Source organism: Callorhinus ursinus, unplaced genomic scaffold (genome assembly GCF_003265705.2).
Source record: "Callorhinus ursinus isolate GAN/ISIS: 27379988/994484 unplaced genomic scaffold, GSC_fseal_2.0 scaffold8, whole genome shotgun sequence".
NCBI classification, from domain to species: Eukaryota; Metazoa; Chordata; class Mammalia; order Carnivora; family Otariidae; genus Callorhinus; species Callorhinus ursinus.
Genome location: NW_027397070.1, coordinates 35723511 through 35749717, shown reverse-complemented (window position 1 = coordinate 35749717; position 26207 = coordinate 35723511). Strand labels below are relative to the sequence as shown.

Here is a 26207-nt window from a genome sequence, read left to right as displayed (position 1 = left end):
TTACAATTTTTTTAAATTTATTTATTTGAGCGGGGGAAGAGGACACACGTGTGCAGGGGGAAAAGGCAGAGGGAGAGACAGTGAGAATCTTAAGCAGACTCCACACTGAGCACAGAGCCCCACATGGGTCTCAATCTCACAGCCCTGACATCATGGCCTAAGACTAAACCAAGCAACTGACTGTGCCACACAGGTGCCTCATCTTTTAAATTTTTTTTATTATGTTATGTTAATCACCATACATTACATCATTAGTTTTTGATGTAGTGTTCCATGATTCATTGTTTGTGTATAACACCCAGTGTTCCATGCAGTATGTGCTCTCTTTAATACCCATCACCAGGCTAACCCATCCTCCCACCCCTCTACCCTCTAGAACCCTCAGTTTGTTTCTCAGAGTCTATAGTCTCTCATGGTTTGTCTCCCCCTCCGATTTCCCCCCCTTCATTCTCCCTTCCTGCTGTCTTCTTTTTCTTTTCTTTTTTTTTTTAACATATAATGTATTATTTGTTTCAGAGGTACAGGTCTGTGATTCAACAGTCTTACACAATTCACAGCGCTCACCATAGCACATACCCTCCCCAATGTCCATTACCCAGCCACCCCATCCCTCCCACCCTCCACCACTCCAGCAACCCTTAGTTTGTTTCCTGAGATTAAGAATTCCTCATATCAGTGAGGTCATGATACATGTCTTTCTCTGATTGACTTATTTCACTCAGCATAATACCCTCCAGTTCTATCCACATCATTGCAAATGGCAAGATTTCATTCCTTTTGATGGCTGCATAATATTCCATTGTATATCTATACCACATCTTCTTTATCCATTCATCTGTCAATGGACATCTTGGCTCTTTCCATAGTTTGGCTATTGTGGACATTGCTGCTATAAACATCGGGGTGCATGTACCCCTTTGGATCCCTACATTTGTATCTTTGGGGTAAATACCCAGTAGTGCAATTGCTGGGGAGTAGGGTAGCTCTATTTTCAACTTTTTGAGGAACCTCCATACTGTTTTCCAGAGTGGCTGCCCCAGCTTGCATTCCCACCAACAGTGTAGGAGGGTTCCCCTTTCTCCGCATCCCTGCCAACACCTGTCATTTCCTGACTTGTTAATTTTAGCCATTCTGACTGGTGTGAGGTGGTATCTCATTGAGGTTTTGATTTGGATTTCCCTGATGCTGAGTGATATTGAGCACTTTTTCATGAGTCTGTTGGCCATTTGGATGTCTTCTTTGGAAAAATGTCTGTTCATGTCTTCTGTGTATTTCTTGATTGGATCATTTGTTCTTTGGGTGTTGAGTTTGATAAGTTCTTTATAGATTTTGGATACTAGCCCTTTATCTGATATGTCATTTGCAAATATCTTCTCCCATTCTGTTTGTTGTCTTTGGCACAGCAAAAGAAACAGTCAACAAAATCTTTTAAAATTTTTAAAAAGATTTTATTTTTTAAGTAATCTCTACATCCATCATGGGGCTCAAACTCATAACCTCAAAATCAATAGTCACTTGCTCCACCGACCAAGCCAGCATTTAGTATTTTAAATACACATAAATACTATGAATGTATGTGGAAGTTACTGAAATTGCTCATATGTTATGAATAATACTAATTGCTGCTAGCAAAACATTTTTATTTCATTTGGGCTTGCAAAACAGCAGAAACCCAAGTCTGTTAAAAATTAGTATAATAACATATTTCTGAAATATTACCAGATGTATTTTTTTATTTTCAGAAATTCTTGCTCCAAACACTGAAGCTGAGGTGTCCAGTGCTTCAGAAAAAAGATATAGCCAGGAACAATGAAGGAATTGTCCAACATTGACTTTCAAAGCAAACTTCCTAAAAAAGCACAAGTAGAAACAGTACTCTGTTGCCAGAATCAGGCATGGAGGAAGAGGAGCTATCTAAATCCAACAGGTCCCTCTAAATATGCTGAATTAGACCTGGCTGATGCTTTTCCCCTGTTGTCTAAACTAGTTGGGTTTCTGTCATGTGAGGGAAAATAATTCTTATCCACACGTTGCTTTTTTTTTTGTAGGTTTTATGGTTTTATTAACACAAATATGATGTGCACAACAAGCTGTCTATTCATTTTCTTCGCTGCGCAGCCTGGCGTTCGGGTTGGTGACTCTGATTGCCAGCTGGGCTGCTCTTTCCACAATAGCTTTGCGGTTCTTGGAGGAGACATTGTGAGCAATCTCTGCACAGTAAGATTTGTTGCACATGAGCAGCACTTCAAGCTCCTTAACGTTGTGGACTAGGAACTTCCGGAAGCCACTGGGCAACATGTGCTTTGTTTTCTTGTTGCTCCCGTAACCAATGTTGGGCATCAAGATCTGGCCCTTGAATCTTCTGCGCACCCTATTTTCAATGCCTCTGGGTTTCCACTAGTTGCGCTTAATTTTGACATAGCGGTCTGACTGGTACCGGATGAACTTCTTGGTCCTCTTTTTTAACAATCTTGGGCTTCACCAGAGGTCTGAGGGCAGCCATGCTGCCCAGTTACAGATGGCGGCCACCTCCACAGGCAGCGCCAAGGAAGAGAGAGCTCTTTTTTTTTTTTTAATGTGCTAAACACTAACCTCAAAAGTCAACTGTACAATACCAGAGTCTAATTGTAAGGTCAGTGAGCTGAGTCCTGGGTTTGAAATTCAGAACCCCAAATTCTATTTTTACTTACAACTGACTTTCAATGTAAGATTGAGCAATCCATCATTTTGCTACTTCTAGTTTAATGGATTGTACCTAAAACCCTTTTCTCTGAAGTCTTTCCTAGCTCTAGATAAAATCACAGTCTTAATCTTAATACTTCCATCATCAATATAATTTTTTGCAACATACTCAAAAATTAGCGTATAATACTCTCACCTCCTTTACTCATTTGATCTTGACATAATTGCCTCTTATTTTCCTTCCTGAAGATTTGCTTTGACCACAATAGCACCAGCTGTTTTAGTGATGCCCACAGAGATTAGGAATTGGATCTGTTTATCTTTCCCTGAAAGCCCCTTCTCTGGCAGAGCATTGTCACTGTGTTCTGTTTTAGCACCCACATTTGTTGAGTGGATCTTCTACTTGGTAGTTTCACTTTCATGTTAGTTTCTCATTTGCAATATTCATTCACTTTGATTGCAAGTTTAGGTATTGTGTCTTTTGTTCCAAGGACCTGCTTTCCCTATCATGCTCATGGTTAAGTAGAGGCCTACCTGAGTGTCAGTGACGTGCTCTGCAAAGGAAATTTCACAGACAGATGCATATCTATTCATTTGTTCATTCAAGAAACATTTATTTAGTTCCTGAGGATGAAGAAAAAAAACAAGACAGTCTTTCTCTTGGGTCCTTCACAGTATAGAGAAGGAGAAAGACAAAAATCATTGATGACAAAACATGGCTATAAAATAAACTTAATACTGAAGCTTAATCCTTAAATTCTTTAGCATTCATTAATGATAATGTTAACAGCAAAATAGATGACTATAATTTTGAAAAATGTTCAGATCTGGTAAGGAGTTGAAATTTCTTGTTTCAACCCCCATTTCAAGCCTGAATCACTTAACTTCTTGGGTTCTGTTCTCTCTATAAAATGAGAAAACCAAGCAAGATGGCCTCCAGCGTTCTATCTGGCTACCACATGCTGCAAATCCATGGCTCTGAAGGCTGTAGAAAAAATTTCTACTAAACTGTGACCTGTCAATAATGTACTTTTAAACACATGGCTTTGAAGTTCTGACTCACTGCCAACTTGCCTAGCTGTGTTTATTTCCTCTCGAGTTGAATTATCAGAGTGGGAATGAAAAATTGGACACATTATTGGTGATCATAGTAAATTCCTGTGAATCAGACCAATAGCCATCTGGCTCTTGAGTATGTTTGAAAACACTGCCAAGCCTGGGGAAGGGCCCTTATTCAGGCTTCTGGATACAGGTACTGAGTCAGATTCTTTCTCTGATTGGAGTCTTTGTTGGGAGGAGGCTCTGTGTTTGGAGAGCCTGTCAGTGTGGCTGTGCAGTTGTGGATATCATATCGCTCATAGGAACAGGGCCTATGAAATACACAGGGGGAGTATTGTAGCAATGCTTTACCTTTTGTTCCCCGGCATCGGTTGCTCTCAATTCATTTGTGGTGTGGATGTGTACGTTTTTTAGATTTCTTCAGCATGTCCTTGGAAGGCAAGAAGGCCTGCTCTTATTTGAACACCGCCTTCCCCCACAGATAATTAATATATACACACTGGCATGGAACAAAGCATCACTCATAGAGAAGAGATACCTCATGCTTTGAGAACTCTCATTAAAAGCATCAGAATTATTCATTTGGAACCATTTTATATTGGGCCATTTTGGAAAAAGTGGGAACCCAGGATAACTGGAAAACTAAAGATTTCTTATTATTTCTGAATTAGTAACAAATCTACTTAATTGTGTTAATGAATTGGCATTTTTGTCTTACATGTTTATTTATTTTACATAGCTAAAATTTCTTGAGCACAGACATTAAGTCTGGGCATACACTAATTCACGTGATTCACGTGATTCACATAATAAACCTCAGAATTACCTGAAATCATTTCTCCTACTCTAAATATAAGAAAACTGAAATTGAGGGGCACCTGGGTGGCTCAGTTGGTTGTGTCCGACTTTTGGTTTAGGCTCAGGTCATGATCTCAGGGTCATGAGATTGAGCCCCACAGGCTCCATGCTCAGCGGGGAGGCTACTTAAGATTCTTCCCTCTGCCTCTCCCCTGACTTGTGCTTGCTCGCGTTCTCTCTCTCTCTTTCAAATAAATAAATAAATAAATCTTAAAAAAAAACAAAAGAAAACCAAAATTGAAAGAAGCTTGGAGAAGAACTTCCTCAAAGCTCTCCAGCTGTAAGTAATCGAGCTAAGACTTGACCTTGGGTTTGTCTGACTCTGAAAAATATTTTCCTAAGAACTATCATACACAGTCCCTCCTGTTGAAGTCTCTGGGTTCAGACCACAGAAGTTTCTCAACTAGCTTCTGCTCCTCTTTCCTGTACATCCATTGATGGTCCACCATTTTGCTAGTTCTCTAGAGTCTAAACAAGCTCTACCCAACAGAAATATAATGTGAGCTGCATACATAATTTTACATTTTCTAGTAGCCATGTTAAAAGTTTTAAAAGAAACATGTTAATTTTTAATATAAGCCAAAATATACAAAATATCAGCATTTCAACATGTAATCAATATAAAAATTAATGAGATATTTACATTCTTTGATGAAAAATTATTAGAAATCCAGAGTATATTTTACACTTACACTGCATCTCAATTTAGACTAGCCACAGCTCAGCTGATTAATAGCCACATGTGGCTGTGGCTACGATATTGGATAACGCAGGTCTATACCTTATAGTTACCTTTCACTCATTCTCTCACCCTCTGTATCCAACATTTACCATGTCTCTTACCACATTATTTATCTACTAAGCACCTTAATTACCTCACAAGTCCCCCATCTATTCTGTTTCCTTGTTCCAATCCATCAAATAAACTATGTTTATTTGTACCAAAGTGCTACAAAAAAACATCAGTGGCTCCCCGTTACTTACCAAACAGCATTCAAATGCCTCAGCCTGATACTCAAAACCCTCCATAAAATACCCCCTCATCATTTTACAGTCTCATGTTTCATTGCTTCCCTTGCTTCAGCTAATCCAGTCTATAGGTTTTCCCCCAATCATACCCCTACATTACCAATTCTGTCCCTTTGGCCATTGACCCCTCTCTTCTGCCTATTAACATTTTACCTTTTCTTCAGAGCTGTTATTGAGCTCTACTTTTTCATTAATACTTGCCTGTTCTTGGGGCGCCTGGGTGGCTCAGTCGTTAAGCATCTGCTTCGGCTCAGGTCATGGTCCCAGGGTCCTGGGATCGAGCCCCGCATTGGGCTCCCTGCTCCGCGGGAAGACTGCTTCTCCCTCTCCCACTCCCCCTGCTTGTGTTCCTGCTCTCACTGTGTCTCTCTCTATCAAATAAATAAATAAAATCTTTAAAAAAAAATACCTGCCTGTTCTTCCCAACTGGATGGGATGTCCTCATTCTTTCACAGCACAATCCTGTAATTTTCATGCAATTTAGGCAAACCCATTTCAACTTAGAATCCTGCATATATTTTTCTTATCCCTTCTATATTTTAGCCTGCAGACCAGGATAGTATCTTTAAAATCTTAATATCACAGGCAGCTCAACTGGTTTCATTAATCTGTAGGTAGCTAAGAGAAGCAAATTTATCTCTGAGATCCACTGGTGGCAGTAAGCAAAAATATGGGAAACCAAATTTTTGAAATAGCTTCTCATTATCCAGGCAACAAAAGATACCCACAAAACAAAATATTTAATGTGATAGGGTTTTCCTATAAAGTTGGACTAGAAAGCTAAGATTAAAAGTCAATACTGAGCCTGTAAACTTTCTTACAGGGATGTATTTTACAAGCAGGATCGTTGTGGAAAATACTGGATGCGAGAGAAAGGCTGGAACCATTACTGAACTGTTGTCATATTGTAATTTATATATAAAATGTACATTTCCTCACCTTGTCTGGGAGCATTTTTCCAATATTGTAATCTTCATTTTGGCTTCTCCTAGGTAACATCAAACTGTATATCCAGAACCATTAAGTTTAGGTCTTTGTTCTTTTTTGTAAGACACAAGTTGATAAAGCAGCAGGCCAGTAGTATGTAAAGAAATATAAAAGTTTCTTCAAAAGAAATCAAACCAATGGAAATAAATTGTTAAGTACATAAGGGAGAGCAGCATTATTTCAGCCCATTTGTCTGAAAGGCACTCACACTCTTAGAGCAAATTCAAAGAAGGAAAAAGAGCACTGTCTAAGTTGTTGGACCTATGCCCAGGATCCTTTTCTTCTAAATATGGAAAGAGATATTTAAGTCCCTGGTGCCTTCATACCCACTTTTCAGGTTGCTTCTGTGATTCGGCCTCCCCACAACGTGACTGGTTCTTATCCCCAGGCAGAAAGCTCTTTCCATCTGTGCCGACTGCATCAATTCAATTCCATTCAATTATGCAGGGATCCAGGAAAGTGGACATAATTCAAACCAGAGAGAGTGAACTACTTAGTGTTTGAAATTTTTTCCCCCAGTTCCTAATAGCCTATCAACTACAGGAGAAAGAAGAGTTTTTAGAGTTGGCTTATTTTGAAAGCTAAACAGAGACAACCATTACTGATTTAGTCTCTTATTTAATATTGATGGTAAAAATTTCCTTGGAGAGTTGGACATGAGAAGGAGTTTAGCCTATGTGTCTTTTATAAAATTAGGGCAGTCAGGATAAGGTTCCGTGGTAAGGAGACAGTTTCCCTCTTCACAGTAATCACAAACTCAGGTGGTCCTGGTTTCCACAGTGACAGCACATTGATGCTTGAGCCAATACAGCCTCTGGTGGCAAAGTGAGCCACTCTAAGTGGCCACACTGTCTCCCAACAGGCCCCACTTGGCTAGTGACCAGTGGAAATGGCCTAGAGCATCTCAGGATGGGTTTTCCCAGGAGAAAGACTGGAACCTCCTCCCAATGAGGTCAAGTGAGGATGAAGTAGTCTTAATTTGATAATTAAAAAATTGTAAACTATTTTGTATCACAAACTGATGAGAAGGTAACATGAGACATATATATGTATATATAAAACTTCTGTATTTGCTTCCTCAAACTATAGAAATAACTACATCCATATTCGGTCAAAGTGGTGCTAGATTTTACTTATCCATATGAACTAATAATAGTTTGATATATCTTCTTTTCAAGGCAATTCAATATAATTTGTGTTTACACAGCACTGTTTACAAATATTCTATTAAATCCATGGGGCAATAGTAAAAATATCTTCCAGGTAAATGAATGTTTGGGAGTGTGTCTCACATTATGGAATATATTTAACTCAGAGGACTCACATCAAAGAATTTTAAGAAAACTGCTACAATATGAAGAAATGGCTGGGATGATTTAACCAAGGCTTTATAAAAATTTGTCCTGATTGATCTTGCCATGAGTATTAATTCACTTCAGTGGTAGCAATCAGGTCACAAATAGAGGGCGTGGGCCAGGGTAGGGTGGAATGATGTGGGCATGTAGTGTCCGGATCAGGAACAGGAAAAAAAAGATGATAAAATCCTTTTTCATGGTGGATCTTTGTTTTGAGGTTAAAGTTGTCCTTATTACAATCAACTCAACAACTCTACTATATTTATGGTTCTCAATATGGCTTGAAATTCTTGTGGAAATTCCAAGCTTCCTGAGAGAAGCATTCTGAGTTACCTTTCTTTTAGTTCTTAATAATAATAGATCTTTAAAAGCCCATCCACCTGCAGTCCGTGGTGTGTGTGTGTGTGTGTGTGTGTGTGTGTGTGTGTGTGTGTGTGTGTTCTGTAAACTCTCAAATAGGAAAGCAAAGCATAACCACCTACTTTTGGATTCACAAATAGAGTGCAAGTGGAAAAAATGCATTTATTTGTAAAAGAAAAATTAAGAGTCACTTGCACAATGTGATTTATTACCACCAAATACATACTGGGCACTGTCTAAGGCACTTGCATAATATATAAGGTTGTTTTTTGACTCCTGAAAGAGACAAATTGGCTCTTTATGTTCCCATCTTAGATGTGTACATCTGTATGTGTTTAAGTGTCTAACACACTCCAAAGTATCTTTTATTTATATGAAGTAGTTGTTCCTGGGTTGCTTAAATAATTATATACTTCATCAATCCATTGTCTTGCTAGGAATACACAGAAAAATATTGTGTTCTTGGAAATACCTTACACTTGGGCTTTGACGTCTCACATAAATCAGTGGATTATAGGGGACTTCACAATCACTGGTTTGCAAAACTGATAATAAACATCAGCTCCCAGTAGCAAAAGAAGAAATCTACCTTTCTGCTGTGTTCCACTTGTCCTTCCCACTTGTCCTCCCTGCCCCTAACAAATCAGGAGAACCAATGGGGACATCTGCCGCTACTCTATTCTAACGGGAAATCATCTTTGACTCTGAGATTTATACTTACAGTGTTTGAATAAGGCCTAAACTAGAATGAGTTCTGTCATGTGTTCTTATGGCTCATGCTACATAAAAACCATTTTGAGGTCAATTTTAGTCAAGAAAATTTGCCAGGAGATTGGGAATGTCTTCCAAATACTTGAGCAAATTTTGTGTTGAAAGTGAACTGCTGGGCGCCTGGGTGGCTCAGTCAGTTAAGTGTCTGCCTTCAGCTCAGGTCATGATTCCAGGGTGCTGGGATTGAGTCCCACATCAGGCTCCCTGCTCAGCGGGGAGTCCGCTTCTCCCTCTCCCTCTTCCCCTCCGCTGCTGCTCATGCTTGCTCACTCTCTCTCAAATAAATAAAATCTTAAAAAACTGCTGAAAGAAATATAACTATATGCTTTTAAAATGAGACCTCTGGAATCAAGGAACATAAAGCAACTGCCAAATGTTCGTGACCCCCCCCCACTTAATAAAGGCATCTTTATTTCACCAGAAATAAAATTTTATTAGTAACATGTCAAATATGTTTTAAAATACAGTTACCTTTCTTCTTCCTCTCAGTTTAAAAAACAATCCAATAAAAACTCTAAATCATGACCCAAATATTTTTAAATGTGAAAATGACATATTTTAGATTATGTAACAGATACACAGTTTCCCAAATAAATGTTGTAGAACACCATCTGCTTGATATTTGGGTGCATTCCCACAGAACTAAATTTCTGCTTTTTTTCCCTTCATTAATGGCTTATGACAAATTTATGACACTATATTTCACAATAGCTATATCAACAATTTATGACCAAAGGAGAGCCTGACAAAAATCACTTGGCATGCTCAAATTAGACAATTTGTGCAACTCCCTCATTTACACCAATCCTCCACCCCTTACTTAGACACCGACAACTAAAGAGAAACAATGAGTCTATAGCAAGGGGAGGGTCTCTTATGGAATAAAGCTCAAGAAAGATTTCAAAACAAGAAGTTGAAGATCCAGGTGCCATTTTTCAGCTTATGTTTACCAAATTGTTCAGCCCATGCTTTCACCCACAAGTCCGAATTTAATACAGAATGTTTTTATAACGTCTTCTCAGGTTTGGCCAAGCAAGAACTTGCCAAATTCTTCTTAACTGTGAACAAAATTTCATCTTTGCTCTAGTGTTAACAAATAGAGCTCACTTATCTGGGTATAATCAATAGAAAGAAAACCAAGAAGAGAAATTTACCATGTGTCATTTCCTGACTGATAAGAATGGTACATGACTACATCCATGTTCCTTTTTTGCACTTGACGTAGATAAAATTTGTACAAGAAATCATTTTGTATGTATTTTGCTATATAAAATATTATAATATTTGTGACCAATTTGGAAACTTTATCTTTCATTTCTTTCGATTAAAAAATTCTATAGAAGACAGACATGAACACGTATTCTTTGAAAGTAATCAGAATATAGGCTTGAGTGTATATTTTGATTTTCAAAGTGATGTAGAGATTTACTACCCAAAGTGTGGTTGGTAGACTGGCAGCACCCACATCACCTAGGAGACTTGAGAAATGCAGACTCTCAGGTCCCATCCCAGATCTACTAAAAGAAATTTGTATTTCAACAAGATCTCCAGTGACTTATATGCACAAGAAGATTTGAGATGTGCTAATGTAGAGGAATGTTCTTTTTCTACCCAACTATAGAATAATCCCAGGGGAAAGATAAAACTACGCTAATAGGAAAATTTTGTTAAAAATGTTTAACCATGAATGTAACAACTTTTAGACATGATCCACTTAATAAAAAAACAAAACAAAAACAAAAACACCTGAAACATGTCACATTGCTGATGTATAAAATGAAGTTTGAGAATGGGAAAATGTAAATTAAAATTCTCTGTTACATAATAATCATGAACTGCTTGTATTAATTGCACACAATCTTTCATTGTTTCCAATCTAAGGTATCTTCTTTAGTAAAACATATACAAATGATGACTATTACACTGAACACTAGAAACGTGAAGATTACCTTAGTAGTCAATTATTTAATGACTAAGTACAATAGTTTTAAAAAGAATTATATCAAGAAACTGATGAATTCTCGTTTGATACACTTTGGAAACCATTTCCCAAAGGGGAGTTCATCCAGTACTGCAAATTGTTGCTTTCTTCCAAGTATCTTTGAGCAATTCAACATCAATGCTGGGGGAAATAGGAGGGTGAAGAATTAGAACCAAAATCTCCACTTACAGCAGACTGCAAAGTCTCGGGTTGGGCTGTGATTCAGAGTGGAGGGAAGGAAGAGCTGGCTGCATAGCTGGTGTTAAGAAATCCCAAGGCTCATTCAAGCAGCTCACTAGCATGAGGCAAATTAAAGAAAGTTGCCCTTCTAACCTTGACCGCACTATATACAACTCAGAGGCTGTGATTTCCTGATTCTGCTTCTCCTTCAAGGCTCTCCTTCACATTAATATTAGCCTGATTTCCCCTAAAAAGAACATGAAAGCTGGAGAAGTAGGAGAGAAGGAATTCTTCTGTACTTGCACTTGTCTCCCTACCTCCCCTACAATCTCTATGCCCCAGGAATGAGCTAAGGCCAGCCACACTTGCTGTCTACGATAGTGGCTATTATGCTTCCAAGTATAAAATATGTTGCAAAGCAGAATGTACACTGCTTCCCCTCTAAGAGCTAGGTCAGTAGACCTTCCCTTCTCCTTGTACATCTTCTTAGCTGTAAACACTTTTGGAGACACATGTTTGATAACCCATCCCATAGTTTGAAAAAGAGAAATGCAGGTGCTTTCAATACTTTAAAAACAAAACCAAACATCTCCGAGTTCCTTCTTCATCAGTGAACTGCTTGAGCAGTTCACAGGGACTGTGTATCATTCACCTCTGCATCCCCAACCCTGGCACAGTGTCTGGCTCATAGTAGTTGCTTAATAAATGGTAGGGAGTTAGACTTATTTCTGAGTCCTCTAGCACTGAATTATTAAATCTTGGATTAAATCTTACTAAATTGTACATTGAAATCTGATCATATGTTTGAGCCTACCCATTTATATACAGGCGTACCATTAGTTTTTCCCCTAACTTAATTAATTTCTCTTTTTTTCCTTTATTCATCTATCCAGGGAGTTCAGTTTTGGGAATATTTCATGGTAACATCACATTTCAAATAATACATATGCTAAATAAAATCTAGCTTATGCATCATTGATGAATTAAAGAAAATATCAGTATGTTATGGATATCAGGTTTGGGGGTGTACAGCAGACACAAGGAGTCAAAATGAGTGTAGCAAGTAAGGCAATCTGCCCTCACAATGAAACAACTTTCTCTTTCACTTATTAATACTGTTTTTTAATTTCTCTGCACCCCTCCAACACACTTTTTTTCCTTCCTCATCTCTTCATTTTCCTCTTCTCTCTTTTTAAAATTTTCTTCTTTACTAGGCCTTCAGGCTGAGGACCCACAAGAGTGATCAATATTACCTAAGGCATTCAGATTTCTCACCCTGTCTTTCTTACTCTAAGGATGGCTTCTGTTACCAAAGAAAGGATGTCTAGGTTCAAGAAAGTTATAACTGATCTCCCGTCTTTTGCTTCTCTCGTAATAGAGCATGTGGGATGGGGTCAGCAAAGCAGGTCTATATGGAGTCTCTCTATATATCAGTTTGCCAGAGTAAAATGACAGCAACCTTGTTGGTTGATTCAGATGTTTACATCATTTAAATACAAATTATTGTTTTTTTAAAAATCAAGATAACATTAGTCCACTCCTTATCTATGAATTGTTTATTGCACAAGAAATTAAATGCTCTTAAAGATATTTTTAAATAACCTGGTTTGAAATCATTTTTTTTAAAAAAGCATATTCACAAATACCACTGGTTTCTAAGACAGTTCCTTCTCTACATATGAATATAGAGATCAGAGAGCTCAGTTAATGACATCATCAAATAAAACAGACTTTACTTCTGTTGCTGGTTCATTGCCCAAGAGTTGTTACTTTAAGATTTCTGACACATGCTAACTATTTTAATTTCACACTTTCTTGGTAATTTTTTCTCTCCCTCTCTATTCTATTCCAAAGTTGCATTTCTATTCTCAAACAATTTCAATATATGGCAGTTTTGTAAGTCACAATTCGCACAGGTGTGTTTTTGTTATAGGCACCGTCCTAAACCAAACCAAATGTTTCTCTCAGTAAAAAAAAAAAAAGTTAAAACTATTAGAGAGCTAATTCTATTTTTAAATTATATGTAGTATAATTATCCTATCTAATTTGGAATCTATTCAATTAATATCCTCATTGTTTAAGAAACCTTTTTAAAAGAAGTGCTCTTAAAGTAAAGTATTTTATAAGCAGTGAAACAAAGTTTTTGAACTTTGGTGCCAAATTTTGCCCTTAAATTAATTTTTAAATACTTATATCTATTTCAAAGCTATTTCACCATTCAAACAAAATTGCCTTTAAAAATTAGCCCCAATTATAATTTTTCAGTTTGTTCTAAAGTATTTTTTAATAATTCTGATTGAGCAATTAAATACAAACCTGATACTTTTATCAATTATAAATCTACATAATCTTCAACAACACATGCTACTTAGGGCACCAATATTTATACCAAAAACATCCATGTGACTCACCTGATGATTCATTAAAGGGAACAAATAGTGAATCGGAACTAAAAACAAAATTCTCTTGACTAAAAAAAAGACTTCTTGGTCACAAGATGGCATTCAACTAGGGATGGAACAATGTTGACAAGTCACCATATTTAGATTTGTGAAAGCATATGATCACCAAAAGCCTGTAATATCTTCACTTAAAGCAGTGTCCTTGATTTTCATTATTTCCTATAAAGTGCTCTGAAAGCACATTAGTAAGCAAATCATTCCAAAGCTCTTTAACAGTGTTCTTCTATGTCCTATGCAATCCTTATTTTAGATTCTTATCTTCATTATCATAGTCTCTCTAACACTCATCTTTGGATCTTTGGTATTTTCTTGAATATACCTTTGGCACCTAGTTTTCCCAATCTGTTTCATCAATTAATGACAATTCTTTAAATGATATGCTCCATAGAACATAACCCCAGACACTGAAATCTCACTCAAACCTCAAAGAACATATGAACCATTTCAAATAATTTCAGGGATCTATCCAACTTGTTAAACAATTATCTTTCAAATTGCAAAATATAGGGACTTATCTAAACTTCACCACCAAAAGCATTCTGAAACATTTTGTCAAATAGTGAATGGTCAACTACTATACAAAAATCAGTGCAAAGTTTTGTCCAGGCAGCCTTAAATGTACTCTTCGATGAAGAAATAACATCATGTAGAATTTCTGTTGTTTTCACCAATTTTTGCAGATAAGACTCTTTAAAATTATCAACCTATTAAAAACAAATTTGGCCTGCTTACCCTTTTCCTGAGCTTCACAGCCTGTAAAAATGACATCATAAATAAAATGTAAACTCTTAACTGAAAGCCCACCACAAATTTTAACTGACCTCTAGAACTTACAGATAAGCCTATCTGCAAGGCTCATTTTATTAAATATTACTTTTAAGAGAAATGTCTATCAAGCCAAAAATAAAATAAAATAATAAAATAAAATAAAATAAAATAAAATAAAATAAAATAAAATAAAATGGATCAGTTTGGAGTAATCTGGTTGTTACATTCAGCAGTTAAGTTGCAATACGTTTGCCCCAACATGGATTGCCACCAACGGTAAGAGGAGAATGGTGTCAAACAATTATTTGGCACAATTCTTGACAAGCGAAAGCTTTCAGAAAGAACCTATCTTCCCCTCATTGTTTACAGAAAACGAAATTCGTTCCACCCTTAATATTCAAGAACACCACATTATCAGTTCAATGTCATTTTTTGTTACTTTCCACTAAGAGTGGCAGAATTTGGAAACGGGGACTTAAAAGTTTAAATCGGTATAAGAACTTGACATAGGTCTCCTTGTACGCATCATCTTATCTTAAAAAAAAGCATAAAAACCTTTGCCTGTAAAGCACTTATTTGCCGCTTTATAATATGTGGACATATTTTCAGTTTGGATGATACTAAGGACTGCTGAGTAATAACCAGGCTTTTCTCCACTCAGTTCAGCATGCATGTCATCTTTGATCTCAAGTGCACTGGTAATTAGTGCCTTATTTTAACATCTTCACTATAAACAGTTCAGGCATTTAGAAACAAAGTATCAATGAACTTAACGGTTACTTTAATTCATTTTATAAATAAGCAGCTGAGAATTTTGCTCCAAGTGGCTGCTAGTGTAGCCCATTCCATAAATGGCATTCTCTGAAGCATAAGGCACAATATGATATGAATGCAGCTCTTCATAATAAAGAGACTGAGAACAGCATTCCTGTACCATGAACTTCAGCCGTTTTCTTGTATCAGAATAAGCAGTCTTATAACAGGGAGCTTCTTTAAAGTATTCATAGCTCTCTTTCTCCGTCTCTAGATGTATCTTCCTCAGCAAATTGTTAATTAACACAGACCTTCTTAAGTAGGTTTCTGGGTCTTCAAGAAACCTGAGCTTCTCCAGAGAGAGTTTGAGAATGCAAGTCCTGTCCTCAGGCAATATCAGGTGCTGGAAAGCAAATACATCATTTTCTATGTTTTAGAAAAATGAAAACTAGAGCTTTCACTATTGACAAGATTCATACAAATGAAAAAATAATAATAAGTAAACCCTTACTTTTGGAAAATACCCATGGTAATCTTGATGTAAATCTTCTTCTTCTGCATATTTTCTCTTAAAGTAGGCTACTTTCGACGTTGTTAATGTATATGTTAATACTTTTGTTGGATAAGCTAAACAAAATAAAATAATTGAAGAAAAGTCAGATTTTATTGTGGCAAAGAGTATTTTATCATATAAGTTATCTTATAAAAAGAAACTGTTGACCCTAGAAAATAGAATTCTATCTTCATTTACTGAGCAACGTGATAAAGTAGTCAGGAACAATTCTCTTGTGACCAAAAAGCCTGTTTGCAGCCAAATGCCACTATTCAGATCCAAAATAGATGTTCCAGGTTGGACAATTATATTTATTTCCTTATGCATCTCCTCAGAAATAAAATACTTATCAATCCCCTACTTAATTCCATGCCATTTAATGTCAAAATATGCCCAAATTTGAAGTTGATTCACAAAATTAATGGAAAGAGGTAAGTTATTTTTTGTCATTCTATTAGTTAAATTACCTAACTTATAAAGAAAATTTAATGTTCCTAGGTTAATCAAATGGTTGGCAACCCAATTATACCCTAAAGAAATAATTATGTGTGTCTGTAGACAAACCTTATGATGCCATCCTCATAACACAGAGGTTAATCATATGGAAATGAAAGGTTTAAATAACATTCTGCCTAGCAAACTTGACCTTGGTATATAGTATCTGAATGTGAAAATCTTTGTTCTCTCCTTTAAACTGCTATTGCTATTGGGGATTCTGACTTGCTTAAGGAAGAACAGTAGTGTTCTGAAAGCCGATTTGCAGAAATCATTTGGTTTAAAGGGAGTTCCTAGTGTGTACTGTAGGTGGTGCTCATATCACAGAAAACAGGCAAGTTCGATCCTAAAAACAAAGGACAAGTAGCTTCCTAGTGAAAGCACTGAATGAATTTAGAATACAAATTGAGTCCTGGTTAGTACAGACTCATTCAACCTCAGGGGGCTGACCCAAAATAAATGCTCATATTTATACATCATCGATTTTGCTTTTAATCTACATCCTCAAATATTTCTAGGTGTTGAAACTATTTGATGCATAAAATGAGTAGTTTATTAATACTTATTAAATAAATTCATGATGAAGACATTTAATGTTTTTCCTCTGTCTTAAATTTAAAAAATCTTAAATATTAAAAATGTGCACTTCAAGAACTTGCTTGTCCTAGTTTTTCTTCCAATTCAGTGGCATCTGTATAACACTTCCTGCAGTTTTTAGTAGCTGGATGATTTTCCTAAAGCATAGGAAAAGCTACCTAAGTCACACCTAAAGCAGTCCAAATTTTCATTGATATCAGTGTGGACTGTAAACCCAAAGGAGTCTTCAGTTAGAATTGGCATGATTTATAAGGGCAGTAAGAATTTTAAAGCGCTGGTTGGTCTGACCTAAAAAGAGACACATGTACAATGATTATTCACAACTGAATCAAAGACAATAGTTGCTACTATATGTATGCAGTCTTGAATGCAATAAGCAGAACTCAATTTATATGGAGTTTTCACAGATTTCAAAAGGTTGTGGGGGAAAGAGAACAAAATGGAGTATATTGAAAACAAAGAAAGCATTACAGAATCCAGTTTTCTTAGGGGCTGTTTTGGGTTGTTTTTTGGTTTTGGTTTTTTTGTTTTGTTTTTGTTTTGTTTTGTTTTTTGTAAAATGCATTTTCTTATGTGTATTTTTAAAGAATTTAATCAAATAATTAGGTGAAGCTTTGGGTTATTCTGTGATGACAATTAATTATTGCGACTGAATTCTTTTTTAACTATTTAGTTGATGCCACAGTGGTTCTCAAATGTTGGAGAGCATCAGAATCATCTGAAGGGCTCCTTAAAACACAAATTGCTGTATCCTACCCCCAGAATTTCTAATTCAGTAGCCCTGAACTAGGAGCAGAGAATCTACATTTGTAACAAATTTCCAGGTGATGCTGAGGCTGCGGGTGTGGGGACTGAATTTTGAGAGCCTCTGTATTAGAGCCCTAGACAGGGAAGTAGTTGCACTACAACAGCAAGTAGAAAAGCAGACCATTCGGCCCATCAACTGATTGCTTTGTCATCGGAATGCCAAGCAATCAGCATGATTAATTTTTGTTGGTGGTGGTGTCGCTATCCCAACATTGGCTACACTGGCTTCAATGCTGTAGCATCAAACAAAGCCAGACTGCCTTTTAACTAAGTAGTGAAGGAAGAATGAGGTCACTTTTCAACATAAATTCTGGGTTCACATTAAGAAGTATCAATGACTGTTATTAGCATTTTAGCAGGACAGGTCACTGCCTTTTTTTTTTTTTTTAATAAAGTCCAATGGATTATCACAGTAGGAAAGGATTGATGAAAGACTTGGAAAGAAGAATGACTTCACCATAGCAAACATTTTCATCTATATATATTTTGTTCTTTTAACATCTGCTCATTTTATTTTCCAAAGGAATGCCGTGTCTATAGCATTTAAGACCAAATAAAACCTTTCAGTGAATGAAACAAGGCAGGACAGGTGGCAGCTTAGAGCACCGAATGTCAAATAAACCAAGGGATGTTCTGCGGAAGACGTTTTTAATTCATAGATCAAGACCAAAAAATTATCCTAAATGTCTCCAAGGTTCATTAATTAAGATCCTGTTTGGCTGCATTGGAGTCATTAGCCTCAGATACAGAATGTATCAGACCCTGTAAATTCTCAGGGGTCTAGATTTGTGTCTCAGCTCCATGGGCAACACACTTAGCCACTTAGTTTATTGCTCTTAAAAAACACCCCCAAGGGTTGTTGAAATGCTGAAAAGCTTTCACAGCTGGTATTGGTTTGACAATTACCTCCTTGTAGGCTGTTTAGCTATTTGCAATGTTTTTGGCAAAAATGTTTTTGGAGGCTGCTTTTAGCCACTTCGAGGCTAAAATATATAGCAAACATAAGTTCCTACATCTGTTTTCTTGGCTGGATTGAAACTCAAAAACTTCAGAGCTGGAGATCAATTTGTTGACTACCTGAGTCAGCCTCCAAAGTTTACAGATGAGGAACGTGTGTCTCAGAAGGGTTCCATGATTTACAATAGTTGTGTGGCTACGAGTTTGGGTTTCGAAGTCAGGTTGAAGTGGGTTTGAATTTCTAGCTCTGCTCTTTCTTGGTTGGGTGGCCTTGAGAAAATTATAGAGGCTCTTTACAAGTCTTACTTGTAAAGTGGGGATGGAAATAACACTGGCTCATAGGACCGTTGAAATAATTCATTGAAAATGACTGGCACTCTGCCTAGCGTATAGTAAGTGCTCAATCAAATCCAAGCTCTTATTAGTGCCAGTAGGCACAGAAACCTATCCCACAGACACCAATCCCAGCCTGGCCTCTTAGCTCTGACCCCAAGACTCCTTTCCACCACCCGTCCTCCCAGAGATACTAGATTGTAACTGGAGAGTTAAAAGACTACAAAAGACTATTTCAGATGGTCAAGGAATAAAATACAGTACAGGCGCTATAACAACTCCAGCAAAATGTTTCTGGATTTACTGCCACTGGTCACATGTTTGGGGTGAAGGAAAGGTAAATTGTTCTTGAAACATCCAGATAGTCATTTGGAGAATTAAAGTTACTCTAGATATCCAAAGAAATTTGCCTGTTATGATCCAGTAAACAGGTGCAAATCTGTTTATATCGTTCTCCCATAACTAAAGAGCCAAACTCAACCCAGCCTTGACATAGACAAGGAAAAGTAAAATGACTTTATGTGTTCATTTTCAGTGTCCTGAGTTCTGAGAACAGGATATAAATTATAAAACTGAGTTAGGCTGAGCCTATATTTATCTCAAAAGGTAAAATGGTTAATGCTGGCTTGGATATTCAAATTGCTTTTAACGCTGTAACCCCCCGGGGGCACATAAAATATCTGTGCCCAGCTCAATGTATTTCATAGTGTAAAACTCCAAGAAGCAACAAATGAGAAGTTACAGAACAGAAATGACCATCTCTGTCATTAGAGTTCCAGCAGAACAATTTATACACATTTTTATAATAAATGTTTCAAATGTAATTACAAATGATTGCTCAAGCGCTCTTCCTATTGTTCTGCTCCTGCCTCCAGACAACTGAAATCCTATTATTACACAAGTGATTTCATTAGGTACATGGCCCAGGGGCAGTACATTAAGGAAAGATCATCAGCAAATTAATTTACAAACACTTTGAGAGAACAGACAATAATAAAAGAACAAGCCCTGTCATGGCAATCCATTCTTTGTCTGAGATTGAAAAACCTGAGAGAGAGTGAAGAAGTGATGGGTTTAACGTATCTTCATTTGAATAACATTTCTATTCTCTTCCCCACAACACTTTAATCAAGAAACTGTAAAAACTGAGCTAAGATCCTCCAATTAGATAATGGGCATCTGTAGCCCTAGACAACAGAAGAGCCTGATCAATGGGGAGAAGAAGGTGGGGTCTAGTCTCAGATGCACAACTCACTTGTGTGGTGGACAAATCATGGGTCTCACTGATTTCCCTTTGCATGGTGCTAGCCTGGCATGAGCCTTAAAAAGTACATGTCCCTATCTGACTAAATAATGCTCTGCTAGTCGCAAACCTTGCAGACGTCCTTCCTCAAGGGCCACTTTTGTTTAGAAAGAGCTATCCCATCTGTCACTGTTAGCTGCATTCTTCAATCTTGTTACAAGGCTTAAAATACTTCAACAGGATTTTCTAGTGCTGTTCCATAGCACTAGTTCAAATCCCAGCTCTACAATGTATGTGCTTAGTGACTTTGGGCAAAGGATTTAACCTCAAAGAGCCTGAGTTCCCTCATCAATTAAATGGCAGAACAATATCAAAGTCATTGGGTTGTATGTAAATTAAGTGAGATAATGTTTTAAAAGCACTTACTCAGTGCCTGTCACATTTCCACATATTTTCTACTCTACAATAAAGGTTAGGTGTTGTGAGTGTTGTGATTTCATTTTTGAAATCATAGATATGTGTCCTATTAAGCAGCACTGTGTTTGTTATAGCAGGACATCTGTCCTCTCTTTGGTGGTAAGCACAGGAGCATGAAACATCCACAAGTGTGCTCAAGAAGGTAGACGGAAGCAACATTCAAGGCCATAAAGCTGCTCCTTCTGTAGACCTTTAGCTTTGTGATAGCAAGATTCCATCAATTTTATCCCTCAAAACCCCTTGCCTGGCACCCTTCTAGATAACATACTCTATGGAACAGAATTCAGTGCCAGTTTTAAGCTCCAAATCAATGGAACAATCTGTTTCTTCAGATTTATCATCCACTCCAAGCAAAAGATTAACTCTGCTGGCAGGTCAGAATTACCAACAAGTTGTAGCTCCTGGAAAAGTTCCTTGGGAACTTCCAGGGACAACTGACAGGAAAGGAGGTAGAAGAGTTTCCCAAGACCAGCAGCATTGTCTGGAACTGGAGTCCATGTCCCTCAGGATAGCCCCAAGCATAGGCATGGAATATTAAATAAAATAACACCCTTCCACAGCCTTCCTATCTTGTTCCACTGCTGATGACCTCTGAACAAAAGAGAACATTATTAAATGGGATATGACCAGCCATGTAATCATGAAGTTACCTTAGTTGTTGCACCAAAGCCTAAATCCTGCCATGACTGGGTCCTATTAATGATGAAGACCAAGTGTAGTAAGTTTCATGGGTAAACTTTGTGCTTTACCTCCCTTCAGCAGTGCATTCCTTGTTTTGAAGGATGATGTTCCCTTTCACTACACCTTTCACCTTGGAAAGTGGAAATGAATCAGAAAGAAAATTGGCAAAGCAATCATATTGTTAGATATAGGTTCCAAGAAATATCTTACCGATAATGTCTAGGGAGATGTTACAACTTCCTTAGATATTCAGGTTTGTTGCTCAGAGAGGAAGGTTTTTCAATCCCTTGTAAGTGGACCACAGAGATCTTTTGAAAAATACCTCCTCTTCATCACCCTCATTGTCTTCCACTTTGACTACCATCAGGTTTGGGTATATTGCCAAAAACATTTAGCCTGGTATCCCAGAAGGGTTGTAGAAAAACATGAGATGGGCTAATAATTAACTTTACTCACTAAGAATATAGGAGAATTTGCCCTGGAGTTGGGTGATTCTCTGCCCTCACTCATTGGCCTGATTTGTGTCACCACCCAGAATGGCTCTAGTGCTGTAATGTCCTTCATTCACAGGGTACCTTTCTTCTAAAGACTATAAGTGCTTCATTAAATTGCATTATGCTCAATTCAAACACTCCTCTTCATGTAATAGCTGGTTTTATCCCCCACCGCAGATATGGAGAAGTGAGCCAGAGAGCAGTAAATAAGCAGCACATGCAGACAGAATTAAGACTCTAGGCTCTTGAGTTGTGATTCTCTTTGCAGTATCCCCAACTTTTCTTGATGTTTGTAACCCTGCTCCCTTTTAATAATCATTTAAAAAATAACACATACCCCAGTACACCACCATGGAGGGGATCGCCTTCAAACCTGTCCCTTCTCCCCTTCTAAGCATCACTGATGTTTAGGAGACTCTTGTATCTCTACCTGCCAAGAAGACTTTTTGTTGCTCTTTATAATATGAAAAAAAGCTTAAAAAATTCTAACTATAAAGCTATATTATAATACTTAACATAACACTAGCAAGCCCTCAGTAGTTTTTATTAATGTCCCCTTACTCGCCCCACTAAGAAATATTGCAGTAAACTAGATGGCTCTGTTATTAGCCTGTTAACATAAAAGTAATTGGGAAAATTTTTAAAAATAATTATGTTTGACTAAAAAGGGGAAACATTAAAGTAATGTATTGACACTAGTTAAACAACTTATTAGAAAGGTGGGGGCATGGGGGGCGGCCATTGACAAGGATCAGTTCCTCCCCAAAACGGCAGGTGTACTTCTTCCTCAGTTTTAGTGGTGAATGTCTCTGGTCAGTTTACTCCTTTGCTTCTGGAATCATTATTTTATTTACCTTTCTCTAGGTTTCTGCAGCATATTGCTTTGACAAATAGAGCAATCTGAACTGGTTATGCCTCAGCTTTAGAGCTATTGTAAGGGTGTCGGTGTTCTGACAGCTAAAGCTAGCTGGCATGGATCCTCAGTGAAGAGCCCAGGCCTTTGGCGTCTTGATCAAACCTCTCAACATTTCTCCATGTTTCAAAGCATCTTCTAAACCCCAGGAAAGCAACACAACATAAAATTAAAAACGGAATGTTCATAGACACATAAACACTTCCAAATAGAATATATAATGAAAAACCAAAATTAGAACTTGATTTCAGTTTTAACCTGCTTGACCTCAGCCTTACGTAAGCCTTACAGCCCTAGCTACAGCCCTCTTCATAACTCGTGGTATGCACAGTTGGGGTTCCCATTGACAAGAGCGACCAGATTCTTTACTGCAAATCGGTGGGGTTTTTTTTCACACTCTTCCTTAGGATCTACCAATGTCTCTAGAAGTAAATGCTTATTTTATAATGATACCATTTGATTTATTCTTATTTATTTAAAGCTAACTGCCACAATAACATTTTCTGATGAATGACTTGAAACAGGTATGTTCATCAAAATTGCACAGTGTACATTCTACACATTATACATTCATGATAGAATCAAAATTAAAATTTAAGAACTCTTTTCACTTGACCTTCTTGATTGCAGTAGTGGTCTCAGTGAAAGGGCAGACCTGTTCATGTAAATTAAAGGGCACTGAATGATTTTAAACTCCTATGCATATTACATAAGAGATAGGATGCATATAAATTACTAATGCATAAGACTAATGCATATACATGAACCTATACCTGTGGCTGCTTTATTCAAACTTTCCTTAGATTGATAGCATGATTAGAACTCTACATACCTTTCATGGCAGATGACAATCAATCTTATTTGTCTCCTTGGATTTATTTATTATCATAAAATATACTAGTTATAATGGAGGAAGAAAAAAGGGGTGGTGGTACTTAAGGCTAATGATGGCTAAAATGGCCATCTTTAATGCTTAAAATTATTAAACATATTTCAATAAAGGACTATGGAGACTAGTACTTTTAGAGTCTCATGATAATCATAAACACTATACAACTAGACCAAATAAATTTTCAATTAGGTTTCTAAATAAAACGGTTCAACTATTTCTTTTTACAAAGAGGTAAAGTCAGGGAAGAAATGCAGCAGGCTCTATTTTTATGAATTTGATAGCAATTTGCTAGGCTGCTTGCCTACAGGAACTGCACATGGATAGCTCAGTACATGTGAAAGTTAAACACAGCACTGGAGGGCTGAGCACTCATTAAACGACTGTATTCTGTCTTGAAAATTTGGTTTGGTTTAAAACGCTTAACACTCATGAGTTTCTATCATCATGGCCTTAACGCAAATTAAATTTTTAAAAAGCACCACAATCTCCTTTTGCAACTTGGAGAGTTCTCTTCATTTCCTTCATTCAGACATGCACCAGTTTGCCCATAGCGCTTCCGCTTGACATGCTTCCCAAGGCAGGCTACCTAATTTGGCCCAGTCTATTCACATGGGTCTTAGGAAAATCTGCCAGCCCACAAATGTTCTTTCTACAGAAAACCTCTATTGACTTCTACCCAGCAACCATCTATATAAACAACCCCTTATATTGATCTTGTAAGTTATGGTAATGCTACATTAGCATTTATTTCTCTGGATACATATTTAAACAGTAATTTCTTTTAAGCTAGTGATTACCTGGTAAAGCTGAATCAATCTGAAAAGTATATTTCTAGGACAGCTTCAGAAAATCTGGTGAGAGTTCCCCTTTGCACAGCGAGCATTTCTCACAGCCTCAGGCTCATGAATGGCTACCTGAGATTTTGAAACACGGAGACAGATGCAAATAACATCGGAAGAGTCAGGACTGCACTGACTTGAACTGGTTATCAAGTCAGGAGAACGCATGCAGTAGGAGGACCCTATCGAAGATGTTTGAGGTGGGGGTCTTCTGGACCAGACAGATAAATAGATAAACCTTCAAGCACACACAATTACTTTAGTGTTCTCCAGATTGAATTTTAAACATAAGGAACCTTAACTATCCTAAGAAATTTGGAAATAAGTGAATAACTGATTTCACCAATTATTTATTGGGAGATTATTTTGGGGAGATCATCAGCAGGTTGTTTAAAAAAAATCAGAGTCAGACATACTTAATTTGTTTTTAAATGCCAGATTTTGTATAATTTCAAGAAATATTCTTTCTAAAGTAACAATCCAGCAGTTAACTCAAAACAGTAACTCAATCATTCTCTGTAAGACACACTACTTCTCACAGGATTTGAAACAGCCAAATGGTACTTTTGCTTTGAAGATAGTTTTTCTTTAAAGGGCCATGCTGAACTGCACCTTTTCTAAATGGATGTATGCTTACAGATCTCATCATCTTCTATATTTAGAGAGATGAGCTTTCCAAAGGAAGATAGGCAGCCAATGAGGAGGATCCCATCAAAAGAGAGGTGAGTTACTATGGTTACTTTTCAGGAGATTGAGTAACAGTGAACCGCTGCTGGCCGCCAAATGGACCCTTTCCAGAGCAGGACCTAAAAAGATTGTTGCTCCCCATACGTGTTGATTCAATTAGTCCAGACTACACGATGTCATTTTAGCCTTAACCACAGGCTTTCCATGGTGCTTACTGCTTCCAGCTCTCCTAGCCACACACGGGCAGCTAAGTCAAAGGAAAAACACGGAGGGCTGAAAACTTGCGAACACAAACCTAGTAACGACGGGCAGGGGAATCCTCGAGAACCAATTTCATGATTTAAAAAAAAAAAAAATGAAATCAGGTTATTCGGGACCACCACCTGGCCGCTTTTCAATCACTGAGGGCGGAGTAGGACCCCCTGAACAGTCCCTATTCTCACCCTCAATGAAACGGGTCTTTTCTGAGCCTCAGGGGAAGGCACATTGCTGGATGAATCCAGACATACCTTGCAAGCTGGGTCCACTGACCAGGAGATCGGCGCATGCACCTGTTTCGTAGAGGCGCGGGGCTCCGTGCTCCCTCCCGCTTTTGCGGAGCTGTCACTCTTCAGCGGGGCGCTGACAGCGGCGGCGGCGGCAGCGCGACAGCGACAGCGGCAGCAGCGGCAACTGCAGCTCGGCGGGCAGCCCTGGCTCCTGCAGGTCGGTCCCTCCAGTCTCTGAAGCGCCTCTCGCTCCGGGTTCGGAACGCGAGGCGGGCGCGCAGCTGTTCTCCGCTCGCATTGGACCAGAGGGAGCAGATGTTACCCGGTTGCTAGGAGCGTTGCTAGGAGGCGATGACGCCCCTCCACAGCTCGGGAGCAACTTTCCTGTAGGTCGGGTGCGCTGGCGGGGGCTGCTGGGAGCTAGGTTTGAGAACTGGAACGAAGAGGGGCAGCGAACAAAGAGCCCCAAACAGGGGGGGTCCTTTTCTCGCCGAAGTTGGGTCCCG

The 26207-nt window shown here is 37.9% G+C and overlaps 1 long non-coding RNA gene and 1 pseudogene across 1 annotated transcript; both read right to left on the bottom strand.

Annotated features, from left to right (window-relative positions):
• Positions 1 to 2040: 2040 nt before the first annotated feature.
• LOC141373171 (large ribosomal subunit protein eL32-like) lies at positions 2041 to 2518 on the bottom strand (annotated as a pseudogene).
• A 7004-nt stretch (positions 2519 to 9522) lies between these two features.
• On the bottom strand, positions 9523 to 25959 carry LOC112821892 (uncharacterized). The gene is made up of 4 exons (XR_012379012.1): positions 25723 to 25959; positions 15757 to 15872; positions 12116 to 15648; positions 9523 to 12072 (listed from the first exon to the last, which is right to left on the bottom strand). It is a non-coding gene; the product is annotated as an uncharacterized lncRNA (long non-coding RNA).
• Positions 25960 to 26207: the final 248 nt, after the last annotated feature.